Source organism: Kogia breviceps, chromosome 4, assembly GCF_026419965.1.
Source record: "Kogia breviceps isolate mKogBre1 chromosome 4, mKogBre1 haplotype 1, whole genome shotgun sequence".
NCBI classification, from domain to species: domain Eukaryota; kingdom Metazoa; phylum Chordata; class Mammalia; order Artiodactyla; family Physeteridae; genus Kogia; species Kogia breviceps.
The window spans coordinates 47,064,682-47,077,835 of NC_081313.1; the positions used below are offsets into that span (position 1 = coordinate 47,064,682).

A 13,154-nucleotide genomic window follows, 5' to 3' on the forward strand; every position below is an offset into this window, starting at 1 on the left:
GACTAGTTTATTTCTGGAATTTTCCATTTAATACTTTTGGACCTTGGTTGACCTTGAGTAACTGAAACTGCAGAAAGTCACACCTTGGACAAGAGAGGACTATTGTATCTAAATGTATCAAATCAACTCATTGTATGCCTTAAACGTACACAATGTTATATGTCAACTATATCTCAGTAAACCTGGGGGGAACAAAGGAGTTAAAAATATTCTTTAATTATAATTTTAAATTACTGAAGAGTGGTCTTATCCAATCATTAAAGGTACAAGAAAGTCAGGACAATGGTTACAGATGGCAGTTTTCAAACTGTACTATAATCATTTCAGTAGATACAGAAAAAGTTTTTGATAAAATTTAACATCCATTTATAATAAAACCTCTCCAGAAAGTCTTTATAGAGGGACCATACCTCAACATAATAAAGGTCATATATGACAAGCCCACAGCTACATCATATTCAATAGTGAAAAGGTGAAAGCATTCCCTCTAAGATCAGGAACAAGAAAAGGATACCCACTCTTGCCATTTTTATTCAACACAGTAGTAGAAGTCCTAGCCATAGAAATCAGACAAGAAAGAGAAATAAAAGGAATCTAAATTGGAAAGGAAGAAGTAAACTGTGTCATTATGACATGATACTATATATAGAAAATCCTAAAGAAACCATCAACAAACTACTAAAGCTCATCAATGAATTCAGTAAAGTTGCAGATTACAAAATTAACATATAGAATCTGTTGCATTTCTATACACTAACAACAAACTATCAGAAAGAGAAATTAAGGAAACAATCCAATTTACCATAGCATCAAAAAGAATAAAATACCTAGGAATAAACCTACCTGGAGGCAAAAGACCTGTACTATAGGACACTGATGAAATAAACTGAAGACACCACAAACAGATGGAAAGATACATCATGTTCAAGGATTGGAAGAATGAGTACTGTTAAAAATGACCATACTACCCAAGGCAATCTACAGATTCAATGCAATCCCTACCAAAATACCAAGGGCATTTTTCACAGAACTAGAACAATAACTGTAAAATTTGTATGGAAACATAAAAGATCCCAAATGGCCAAAAACAACCTTGAGAAAGAACAGAGCTGGAGGTATCATGCTGCCTGGCTTCAGACTATACTATAAACCTACAGTAATCAAAACAGTATGGTATTGGCACAAAAACATACACACAGATCAATGGAACAGGATAGACAGCCCAGAAATAAACCCATGTACCATTGGTCAATTAATCTATGACAAAGGAGGCAAAAACATACAATGGAGAAAACATAGTCTCTTCAACAAGTGGTGCTGGGAAAACTGGACAGACACATGTAAAACAATGAGATTAGAACATTCCTCACACCATATACAAAGATAAACTCAAAATGGTTTAAAGACCTAAATGTAAGCCCTGAAACCATAAAACTCCTAGAAGGGAACATAGAACACTCTATGACATGGATCATAGCAACATTTTTTTGGATCTGTCTCCTAAGGCAAAGGAAATAAAAGCAAAAGTAAACAAATGGGATCTAACCTAATTAAACTTAAAAGCTTTTACACAGTAAAGGAAACCATCAATGGAATGGAAGAAAAACTATGGAACAGGAGAAAATATTTGCAAATGATGTGACCAACAAGCAGTTAATATCCAAAACATAATACATAAACAGCTCATACAACTCAATATCAAAAAAACCACAAACAACCCAATCAAAAAATGGGCAGGAGACCTAAATAGACATTTCTCCAAAAGATACATAAAAATGGCCAACAGGCACATGAAAAGATGCTCAACATCACTAACCATCAGATAAATGCAAATTAAAACCACAATGAAATATCACCTCACACCTGTCAGAATGGCTATCACCAAAAAGACCACAAATAACAAATGTCAGTGTGGAGGAAAGGGAACCATTGTACACTGTGGGTGGGAATGTAAATTGGTGTAGTCACTGTGGAAAACAGTATGGAGGTTTCTCAGAAAACTAAAATAGAACTACCATATGATCCATTAATTCCACTCCTGGATATAAAAAAACAAACCAAAAAACCCCACATTGTTTTGAAAAGATACATGCACTCTAATGTTCATAGCAGCACTATCTACAATAGGCAAGATATGGAAGCAACCTAAGTGTCCATCAACAGATAAATAGATAAAGATGTGGTGTGTGTGTATCTCCTGGGAGAGGGAAGGGGGAGGAGCGAGATAGGGGTAGGGGATTAAGAAATATATACTACTATAGGGCTTCCCTGGTGGCGCAGTGGTTGAGAGTCCGCCTGCCGATGCCGGGGACACGGGTTCGTGCCCCAGTCCAGGAGGATCCCACATGACACGGAGAGGCTGCGCCCGTGAGCCATGGCCACTGAGCCTGTGCGTCCGGAGCCTGTGCTCCGCAACAGGAGAGGCCACAACAGTGAGAGGTCCGCATACAGCAAAAAAAAAAAGAAAAAAGAAAAGAAATATAAACTACTATGTATAAAATAAATAAGCTACAGGATATATTATAACCTGTATATAATATATATATATTATATACCAGATATATATAATCCTGTATTATATATATATTATATATATAGCACAGGGACTATAGTTTATGTTTTATAATAACTTTAAATGAAGTATAACCTTTAAAAATTGTGAATCGCTATGCTGTACACCTGAAACTTATATAATATTATACAACTATAGCTCAATAAAAAAATAAATTTTAGGGGCTTCCCTGGTGGTGCAGTGGTTGAGAGTCTGCCTGCTAATGCAGGGGACACGGGTTCGAGCCCTGGTCCGGGAAGATCCCACATGCCGCAGAGCAACTAGGCCCGTGAGCCACAACTACTGAGCCTGCGCGTCTAGAGCCTGTGCTCCGCAACAAGAGAGGTCGCGATAGCTAGAGGCCCGCGCACCGCGATTAAGAGTGGCCCCCACTCACTGCAACTAGAGAAAGCCCTCGCACAGAAACGAGACGCAACACAGCAAAAATAAATAAATTAATTAATAAACTCCTACCCCCAACATCTTCTAAAAATAAATAAATTTTTAAAATTAAAAAAAAATTTTTTACTATACTACAAATGAAATTCCTTCATTTCTGTAAAGTCCCCTCATAAATTGCTGGGTGAAGTATGTAGGATAAAGATAAGAGAGGATTCATTTCATTTTTATATTTGTTTTACTTATTGTGCTCCCTGTATGGTTTCATCTTTTAAAAAAAGAGAGAGATCCTATAGGTGGTAGAACTGTCTCAGACTAACCAATAATACTATTAGAAAATAATCAAACTCTTAACAACAGTGCACTTAAGCAGCCGAAAACGTAGGATACACCTGTGGCCAATCTTCCAAAAAGTGTGATGACCTTCCAGAGTAGGACTAGTTAAAAATGTGGGATTCAAAACTGCTGACTGAACTTTCTAAATCATTCAGAAAGTCATTTTGACCATTCATTTTATTCCTGGGATGAAAAGACCTAGGAATAAGCCTCACCTTAACCTACATGTTTATTTCGTTAGTTAAATTTAATAAAGAGAGTCAAAACAGGAATAAAAAGCCCAAGAACATCTGTCAGTCTAAATTTTCTAACTCATTTTTTCCTCTGAGGAAACTATGCCCTCTAAAACTTTGTCATTAACAGTTCTAAATATAGACTGTGAGGGAATGCTTATCTGACTATTGGCTTTGTGCTATATCTAAGTGGAAGGAAAGTCATGGCACCAGCTTAACCAACAAGAAAATCCACCCTGTTTGAGGGAAGCAGACATAGCTTAGAAAGCTAATCAAACTAATCAGTTTGATCACATACATTAGAAATGTATGTCTATTAGCAGTCACTCCCCATGCATTCTCCCCCCAGTTCCTGGCAACAATTAATCTATTTTCTGTCTCTGTGAATTTGCCTGTTCTGTATATTTTATATGAATGGAATCATATGATTTTTTTAAAAAGAAATGTGTGTGATACTTTCCATTTTAAAAACTGACAATTATACCTTTTATTAATATTCTGATAACAGTTGTCATAAGTAAGATTTACATGGCACTTAGAAGTTTACTAAATATATTTTCACATACAATATCACTTTTTTATTGTCATGGTAACCATACTGGTATTTTTAATACTCAAGCAACAGACAGATGAGGACTGAGGCTCTGAAAACCTTTGTAATTTTTCAAGATCAAACAGTGAAGACGTTCTTTGCTTTAAAAAGTACTTATCCAATACCGGGAACTCGCTCTTAGAAGTAAAGGAAGCTAACTAGTGCTATGATCTTCTGCAGTGATAATAATGTATAGTTGTACAGTAGATCACAATGCACAAAGAATCAAAACGTTCTTTAATCAGCACTTTCTCATCATGCTGCTGATATTCACCAATACAGTAAAATACCAGGACATATATCATTATTTTCATTTTATAGACATAGAGACTGAGGCTTAGAAAAATTTAATGACTTGAGCATGATCTCACTGACTCCAAGATTAATTCACTAAGTTTTTCTGCTTCTTGAAATTGGAAATTGGAAGGATACAATTCTGGCCAGTGACTAATATAATGAAAAATTGTATCACCTGCATACACTATATAATTAAAGTGGAAAAAATGATTTTTTTTAAATTAAATGAAAGCTCCTCCTCTTCCAATGGGTAGTGTCGAGCTCCACAAACAGAAGGAAGCATACAATTCTAAAGAGTTAAACTCTTTGTGGTAGCGATGGGGGGGATCGTTTCATTTGTTTTGCTCCACCTTCTTTAAAACATGTTCCAGGTGGAACAGCGAGTCTTTTGAAAACACCAACTAAGAACAATTAAATTCATTGGCAAGACTAAGCAATAAGATTAGTCCTATATATAACAGTGGAAAAAATGTCTTAGAGAAGAGTAAGTCTTTCCAAAAGCAAAACTTACCAAATGAAACACTGGAAAATGTAATTCAATCAAGAAATAATATTTTCTTTCAACTTGGATTGATGTCATTGCTTTAGCAGGTAGTGTTAATAGTTGCCAAAAGCCAATTTGTATTCATGAATGCTTTGCAAGTTCATGATGTAATACATTCCTTTTTGGATATATCTTTTGTCAAATCCATCTGTCTATGGCAGATATGCATAGTTTTACAGAACCTTATCTGCAAAAGAACTTCCACAGTCAGACAAAAATGGCTATAGAAAATAAAGAGGAGGAGAGTGAAAACAGATCAACTACTGCTATTTGGAAAATGTTTCCTTTTTTCACAACACCTTGCTCATGGATACCTGTCCACTGGACACCTGGCACACCTCTACTCTTTCTTTTCTTAATATCCTGCCCTTTCATGAAAAAGAGATGTAACCCCGGCATCTCAGGGAGAACTGAAAGATGAAGGTCCTGGAGGAAGCACCAATGCAAGATGTCAATACTTCCACCAGAATTTTCCTGAGCCACGTTCTGAACACCTGCTGAATTGCATGAGCAGCTGATTAACGTTTGATAATTAAGCAAAGTCATTTTTTTATTTGATTCATCTCAATAAGAGCTCAAGCAAGTTAATGCTATGAAGAATGAAGGCACAGAAAGCTGGAAGGGAATGTGATTGCTATACCAAGAAAGCTACACTGACCCTATGGCAAGAAAAGGAGCCGGCTTAGAGGTCAGAAACTAGTTCAGAGAAAGCAGTTTCCACCCCTACCATTTCTCACTGTAGATAGGTCCCGAACCACCTGGAGAGGCGAGATTATAGTCCCTCAACAGATGCACTACTTTCTTCCACTGTTACAGTCAGTTAGGAATGTAGAACAGTGAATGTCAACTATTACTATTAGCATCTACAGCCACAGAAACCCAATAAATGAACGCAGTATACTATCATGATAAAGAAGCTTATACTGTTTCTTCACAAACTAAATGTATTTCTGAAAGAATGTATTAGAATTACACTTTTTAAAACTATTTCACATACACTTGGCTGACACAGAAAAGGATTCTATGTTAATTACTTTTCTCTTCTTTTATAAACCTCATCTATTGCTGTGACCTAAAAGGGGTCATATTTTAGAGGGCAAAAATATTTTAACAACAAAACTTTACACTTCAGTGTGACCAAAACATAAAATTTTGCAAAAAGCACCACTACTATTTCTTTCCTACTGACTAAATCATGTCATTTAAATAGGTGCAACCAAAAATAAACCACTCTTGGGTATAAAAATAATATTTTTTAGGAATTGGCAAGTAACTACTCTAGCTATTAGAAGTTTATATTTGCCACAGAAACCTGTGATTTTAAAAGCTGTTCAAATGATTTATGCTTGAGGCTTATACATAGCATAAATATATACATTTGTATCTTTAAGTCTAAAGAGGAAAAATTAGACAAAAAGCAAACTGGAAAACAACCCCAAATTATAAGAAATTACCTAACTTTGTGCTGTATTGAGGAAAGGTATAAAAATGATTTGGGAGGAAGAAAAATTATTTATTTTTACACATTAACTTCATAGACAAAAGCCCAATTTTTTTATGATAGGTTAGGATAAAATCAATCATGTTTTCAAAGTAAAAAGTGAACTGCTTGCACTCACCAGTCTACACTCGTATTAATTCTATCCTGCAGTGTATGCTATAGATGGTAAAATAATGCTGATGTTTTCTAGTCGCTCATTTCAGTCTGCTCCGGCTTTATCTTCAACCTGGTTAGCAACAGAAGCCACCCCCAGCAACTACACAAACCTAACAACGGCTTCCTTGGGATTTGATCCGTTCCCACCACACATCCCAATCCACATGCTTTTTTCTGTTACCACTGTTGTCTGTGTGTGTTTAATATGCTTCTTAAAAGGCTTTTTAAAAAACAACCTAGGGATTTCTCATTCAGCTTCCTACCACATAAACAGGACCACTGAGGAACATTTTTATACATGTAAAAATGTTCTAGTTATCCATAGACTATGTCTCAGTACAGCTTCAGATGACTGCAAAGAAAATCTCTGTTGTCATTTCACGTTTCTCCTCTTTCTGTGCTCTAACCGCTGTGTACCTGTGTCCCAGAAGGACTGCCTGTCATGAGCTGCTCCTTCCCAGCTGTGGATGGCAGGGGTGGGAAATCTTGAAAGTTGCCCGATCCGAGGGCTCTCAGCCGTTGCTTTGACACCAGCAATCTGTTTAACCTGTTGGACCATTATCACTTTTCCTGACCCCATAAAACAAACAGGGCTAGCAAAGGCATTGAAGAGCCTCCTTCAAAAAGCAGCTTGCCTGTGATTCGTGGCAAAAAGCTGGAATGACCCTGCCAGGTCTTAGAAGCTTTAAGATTAACTGCATTGAACTTGATACATAGAAAACAGCACCTTGAAAAGGAATCATCTGCTACTTCAGTATTTTCTAATTGCAATCACTCCCTCTTGGGGCATGTAATTAATTTACGGAGTTTAAAAAAAGAAGTCAGGATTACTCACACAGTGTTGAAGATGCAATGTCAGCTATTAAGGACAGAAACATCCAAGGCCGTGTTAGAACTCAATTACGACTACATATGCGTTAAAGCAGGAACTGGCAGGCCTCTGGACCACAGCAACTATAGGACTCGGGCTTCTCGTACGCTGGGCTATAATTTATGAAACTGAGCCCCAGATCCAGCCAATCATTTAGCTCCTCATAACAAGTCTAACTGGCTCTGGAAGGCTGAAAGGGCTGCACTAGAACAACAAAGATGAGATATTCCACATAACACTCAGCTGATCTGGAATCACTTTCTTTGCAGGGCCAGAGAAAAATCACCACTTCACTGTCTGAAGGGAAGCAGGACAGAGGACCTGGGAAATGCGACCTCACCCTGGAGCAAGATCTTTTATGGTTTGGCAATCTCAACAGTGCTGGCCTTAAAGAACCCACCTACCGCTGGAACCCGGAAGGCAACTATAGCAGCAAAAACCCGAAGGTAATTTTCATCTTTCTTTTTATTTTTAGTAGGAGTAATGCTGAGTCAAAATGATATACATTCAGTCACTTGGGCAACTAGGTATGCTTTGATTTTATGTTACCTTTTTCTACTCTCATCTATTGTAGGATGATTTGCTATTAAGTATGAGTAGAGGGTGGCTTAATGTACCTGAAATAAACTTAAAACCAAAATGACCATTTGCGGAGGAAGAGAGATCTGCCAGAACTGTTTTAGAGCTGCCTTTTCAGACGGGCAGCCTTTTCACCCACCCACAGAAACAAGAATAAAGGCAGCTCAGGCAGGGGGGAGAGGAAGGGGGTTTCATGGGTACAATTAAGTGCTTTTAGTGTCTTAAAAGGAAGAACGGTGCTCAGACAGTACGCAGGAAGACGCGTTATTGTTCTGACCCTTGGCACTTAGGCCATATGAGAAGGTACTAGGATGCACCTTGGTGGGATCGTTGGGGCAGAGAATGATACCAGCGCAAGTTGGCAGAGCCCCCGTGGCCCAGGTTTCTGTTTTCTTGGCACTAGTTTCCTTATTTCCCATTACATTTTGAAGTGTTAGTTATGCCAACAGCTTGTTATACCATACTGCCAAATGTGTAGTTATTACTGGATCTGTGGGAAACATTTTAAGTCAAAAGAGATGACGGAAAGAGAAAATCAAAAAAGAAAGTAATGGAACTGACATACAGGTAGCCCAACACCACAACCTCAGATACTCAAATTACTTTACCTAATGACAAATCCTTCCATATCCTCAGCAAATGGTGTGTTTCTTCAACAAATTTTGTAGCAAGTGTGACATTAGCAACAAGAAAATCACTGTAATAAACTTTTAAATAATGAAATCAATCATTATACTTTCAAAGTGACAATAGAACCTCCACAGTATTAAACTCATGTCAGTTTTATATGTTCCCAAGGGAAGAAGCCAGGAAGGGAAAATTGTTTTGTTTAGTGATAAAATATAAGGAACAGTAACAGAAAAGACATTTATGCCCTTTGTGTTTGCTGTAGATAGTTGACTGAATTCAACTTGAGATTTGACCCCAAGAAGAAAAACAGAGCAGTACACAGGGAACAGAAAAAGTAATCCATTCTCAATTCCCGCAAGATTCGTTCTTTGAATTGTCCAACGTGTGACTAGCCAGGGAGGAATATTTCACTCTGTTTAAATATTTTTTATTTAATTAAATTGTTTACTTGACAATTAATATAAAATTGTTTATTTGACAGCGCTGCTGCCTATGGTGACTATGTGAGAATTGAAACTTCTGAGGGAAGCGTAACACGGATGATCTAGTCTGAAAGGGAAAGCAAGCCCTTAAGGTAATGTTGTCATTGAAACCTCAACACACAACACTCCCTGTTTCTCATTCCTTGAAAAACATTACATTAAAATCCCTTCAAACGCCCATGTTCAAATCTCCATTTGTCAACAGACAAGTCCAAGGATACTCTAAACTAAGGCATGTAAGTCACTTCACATGATAATTGTCCAGAAGTTTCCTACAGGAAAACTTCATCTTTGACAACTTTGAAGATAACCATCTCACCATTCAAGACAATGGCTGACAACCGTCCAGCAAGTCCTTGAGCTAGAAGCTTTCTCGGCTTCTGGAGATTGTCTGTGTCAATATAAAACTCAGTTTCAGACTGGCCCCTGGTGCCCTGACCCTTACAAACACTAAAGGTTTTGTTTGACTCAACTGCAAGCTGTTTATCTGTTACTAAGTAATGCGCGCCCCAAAACACATCCATGATGAGAGCTTTCTAAAAGACCAGCATGGGCTTCCCTTCCTATAATCGTAACAGTCGTGATAGCCTGAGACATGTTGCTGCTGCTTGGCAATTTGGGGGGGAGGGGTAGATATTTAGTACCTGGAGCTGTCACATAGCAGGGAAAACCCCACATCGGGATGAGGGAAGTGACGTCTCGGTACAATCCAACTTAAGCTGATTATACCGTTTACATTTGATTTCAATACCTTATTAAAAAACAATGCAATGAAGGAGTAAATTTAAAATACACACACGGGCTTCCCTGGTGGCGCAGTGGTTGAGAGTCCGCCTGCCGATGCAGGGGACACGGGTTCGTGCCCCGGTCCGGGAAGATCCCACATGCCGCAGAGCAGCTGGGCCCGTGAGCCGTGGCCGCTGAGCCTGTGCGTCCGGAGCCTGCGCTCCGCAATGGGAGAGGCCACAACAGTGAGAGGCCCGCGTACCACAAAAAAAATAAATAAATAAAAATACACACGGACACTCTAATCTTGTTTTGTCTAAAGTTGTTAGTGCAGTGTGTTAAAGTCAGCTAGGTATCACTGCCAATCAGTCAGGGCTTGTGCTAGCAGGTTCTGGGCAGAAAGACTACCTCCACCATCACCATCAATTAATATCTGTTGGCTGTTCCATCCAGCACTGAGAGTCTTGTGGTATACAAGGGTCACCCAAACAGCTGAATTCCATTCTTACTCATTTCCTGGATCTCCACCTCACAGATAAGAATTTAGATGATCCCAATAAAAGAAAAGTAGCTCAGGAATGCAAACCTTTTTCTGAACCAAGAACTGTCAGCAAATCTCAAATATCAGAGCAGCTCTGGTTGACTGAAAAGTGTCCCTATATCTGGGCCAAGAAGGATTTCTAGGCTCATAAACTAATCTGCCTGGCCCTGCAGTTTATGTGGTGAAAGGAGCTAATCATGAGAAAACTCATAAAAAACATCCAGACCCACCATGTCAGTGTGTCAGACCAGCTGAGATTGGCGGGATGTTAACTGCACTCCAGGGGACGTGGATAAATAGCCCCATTGTTTTCACAGCACTGGGCTCCGCCTAAAGAAACCCTAGACCTTGGACCAGGTTGCTGGGTGGGGTGGGGGAGGACTGCTGACAGTTCAAATGCCAGCTCTTGGAGCCACCGTCTACAGTGTAAACCGAAAGAGAAGCAGTTACTTAGAAAAATGTCAGCAAGAAGGCCTGCTCACTTTAACAAAGCAAAAAATAAATTTTTTTCACTTATATAAAAAGGCATTTATATATGGTGGTCATTGCCGGGAGTAAGCTTATGTTCTTGGTTCAGATAACAAAACACGTCATCTGGGCACATAGACCCATGGGGGGAATTTTTGTGGCTGCTTTTCAATTGTCTCCCCAAGAACACGAATGTTTGGAAATGTACTAAAAATGCACGTGACATTCTAAACCATATTATACATAAAATTAACCTAAATCAACAAACTTTTCCACTCATGTATAGTCAAAACTCTCCTTCTAGGTAACGAGACGCGAGTGAAAGGATCAATATTTCTTTGGCCTTGCTGTTTGTCGGTGTCAAAAACCATACAACAAAACAGCCATACAAAACAGGCGATTACTTACATTTGGAAGAGAAAAATTTGAAGGGTTGCATTCTTCATATTTGATGCTAAAACCGCCTCTTGTTTCAAGCAATGTGTAAGCATTATAGCATGGAGGTTGAGAGCATAAATTCTGAGCCAGACTGCCTGGGTTCAAATCCCAGCTGACTCTTTTTTTTTTTTTTTTTTTTTTTTGCGGTATGCGGGCCTCTCACTGCTGTGGCCTCTCCCGTTGCGGAGCACAGGCTCCGGACGCGCAGGCCTAGCGGCCATGGCTCACGAGCTTAGTTGCTCCGCGGCATGTGGGATCTTCCCGGACCAGGGCACAAACCCGTGTCCCCTGCATCGGCAGGCGGATTCTCAACCACCGCGCCACCAGGGAAGCCCCCAGCTGACTCTTAACTGTGGACTTGGGGTAAGTTACTTAAGAACTCTATGCCTCAGTTTCCCCATATGAAAAATGGTGCCACCCACAGTAACTACCTCCTGGGGCTGGTGTGAAGATTAAATAGGCAACACCTGCTTAGAACTGAGCCTATTACATGGTGAACATTCATTAAGAGAAATCATTTGTTTTATAATGATTATTAAGCTCATTGCAATAAAGGTGCACAATATCCAAAATGGAGGTGAATTACTAAACAGCCAGATATGGTGAAATATATCTATTAACATTATGTATTTCATTTCAGGTAATATTTATACAAGTAAGATTTTTGTCTTAAGGCCTCTGAGATAAAAGCTCAAGGAGGTGGCTCTGTTAACTGTCAGTTTTCTGCCTGGTTATCACTTGACATTTTCAACGCTGCCCCGTATTTATTGTGTCACACAAGGACACTAACCTAGGAAATGACACAGAAAGGGGTAATTGTAGTAGACATGATTCATATGATAGTTGGTACGAAGTTCAGGCTAGTTTAAGGATTCCTGCATGAAGGCAAAAAAATAATGGAAGCTATTCATTTCAGTCATGGTACCCTAACCAAAAAAAGATCTGAAGGGAGAAAAAAAAAAAAGAGAGAGAGAGAGAGTTACCTATCATGAACAGAGCACTGATTATCCAAAGACATGAACCATGTCTAGAATTCATGCTGACTTCTCAGCTTAGATATGAGAGAACACTGAAGCTAATTATCTGCTTTCCTCCTGTGATAGGGGATTTCTCAGTTTAGATTATTAACTGAAACTTCAACTTACTCACTGAGAAGGTACAGAGTAAAAACAGTCTGCTTGGTGAGGGAGCAGCCAACCTAGGGAAGGACAATAGACTTCTACACTCAGTCATTCCTGCATTCATTCATTCACTCACGAGGGGTCTTGCCCCTTATCTCCTTCCACGCCCACACAAACCCCCACCAGTCACATCTCATTGCTTACAGGGCCTCAGGGAGCCCATGCTTTCTCACCGCTATGCTTCTGAGGATGTCCCTCTCCATCTGCATGCCGCTCCCCAGCTCCTACAACTAAGACCAAGGAAAAGCCCCTCCTTCCCAGCAAACCCCTTCCTACCCGCCTCCTCTCCATGGAAGGTGCTTATTCCCTGCTGGATAAATTAATGAATCAGCACCATTTACCGCATGAATTAGCAGGACAAATAATCAGTGGGAAAATTGGGGAACATTTTCAATTTAGCGAAAAAAAGAAAAGATTTCAAAATGAAATCTAGGGTACTTTCAACAAGATCCAAAATGCAATCAAATGTTAAGGCTTGGGCTTCCCTGGTGGCGCAGTGGTTGGGAGGCCGCCTGCCGATGCGAGGGACGTGGGTTCATGCCCCGGTCCGGGAGGATCCCACGTGCTGTGGAGCGGCTGGGCCCGTGAGCCATGGCCGCTGAGCCTACGCGTCTGGAGCCTGTGCTCCA

The 13,154-nt window shown here is 39.5% G+C and overlaps 1 protein-coding gene and 2 long non-coding RNA genes across 4 annotated transcripts in view; 2 read left to right on the forward strand and 1 right to left on the reverse strand.

Moving 5' to 3' along the window:
- PDE4D (phosphodiesterase 4D) overlaps positions 1-7,810 on the reverse strand; it is a 1,495,323-nt gene extending 1,487,513 nt beyond the window's left edge. Inside the window, exon 1 of one of the 2 annotated variants that reach the window (XM_067031002.1) lies at positions 7,445-7,810. The gene's annotated coding sequence lies outside the window, so the exon portion shown is untranslated. The remainder of the gene's footprint in view (positions 1-7,444) is intronic. The other variant, XM_067031004.1, reaches the window with a different exon arrangement.
- LOC136794000 (uncharacterized) lies at positions 7,039-9,643 on the forward strand. Its single transcript, XR_010840147.1, has 3 exons — positions 7,039-7,926; positions 9,171-9,263; positions 9,377-9,643. It is a non-coding gene; the product is annotated as an uncharacterized lncRNA (long non-coding RNA).
- Positions 9,644-11,602: 1,959 nt separating this feature from the next.
- The window catches only part of LOC136794004 (uncharacterized), a 31,909-nt gene continuing 30,357 nt past the window's right edge, over positions 11,603-13,154 (forward strand). Inside the window, exon 1 of the long non-coding RNA XR_010840153.1 lies at positions 11,603-11,707. This is a non-coding gene — a long non-coding RNA (uncharacterized lncRNA). The remainder of the gene's footprint in view (positions 11,708-13,154) is intronic.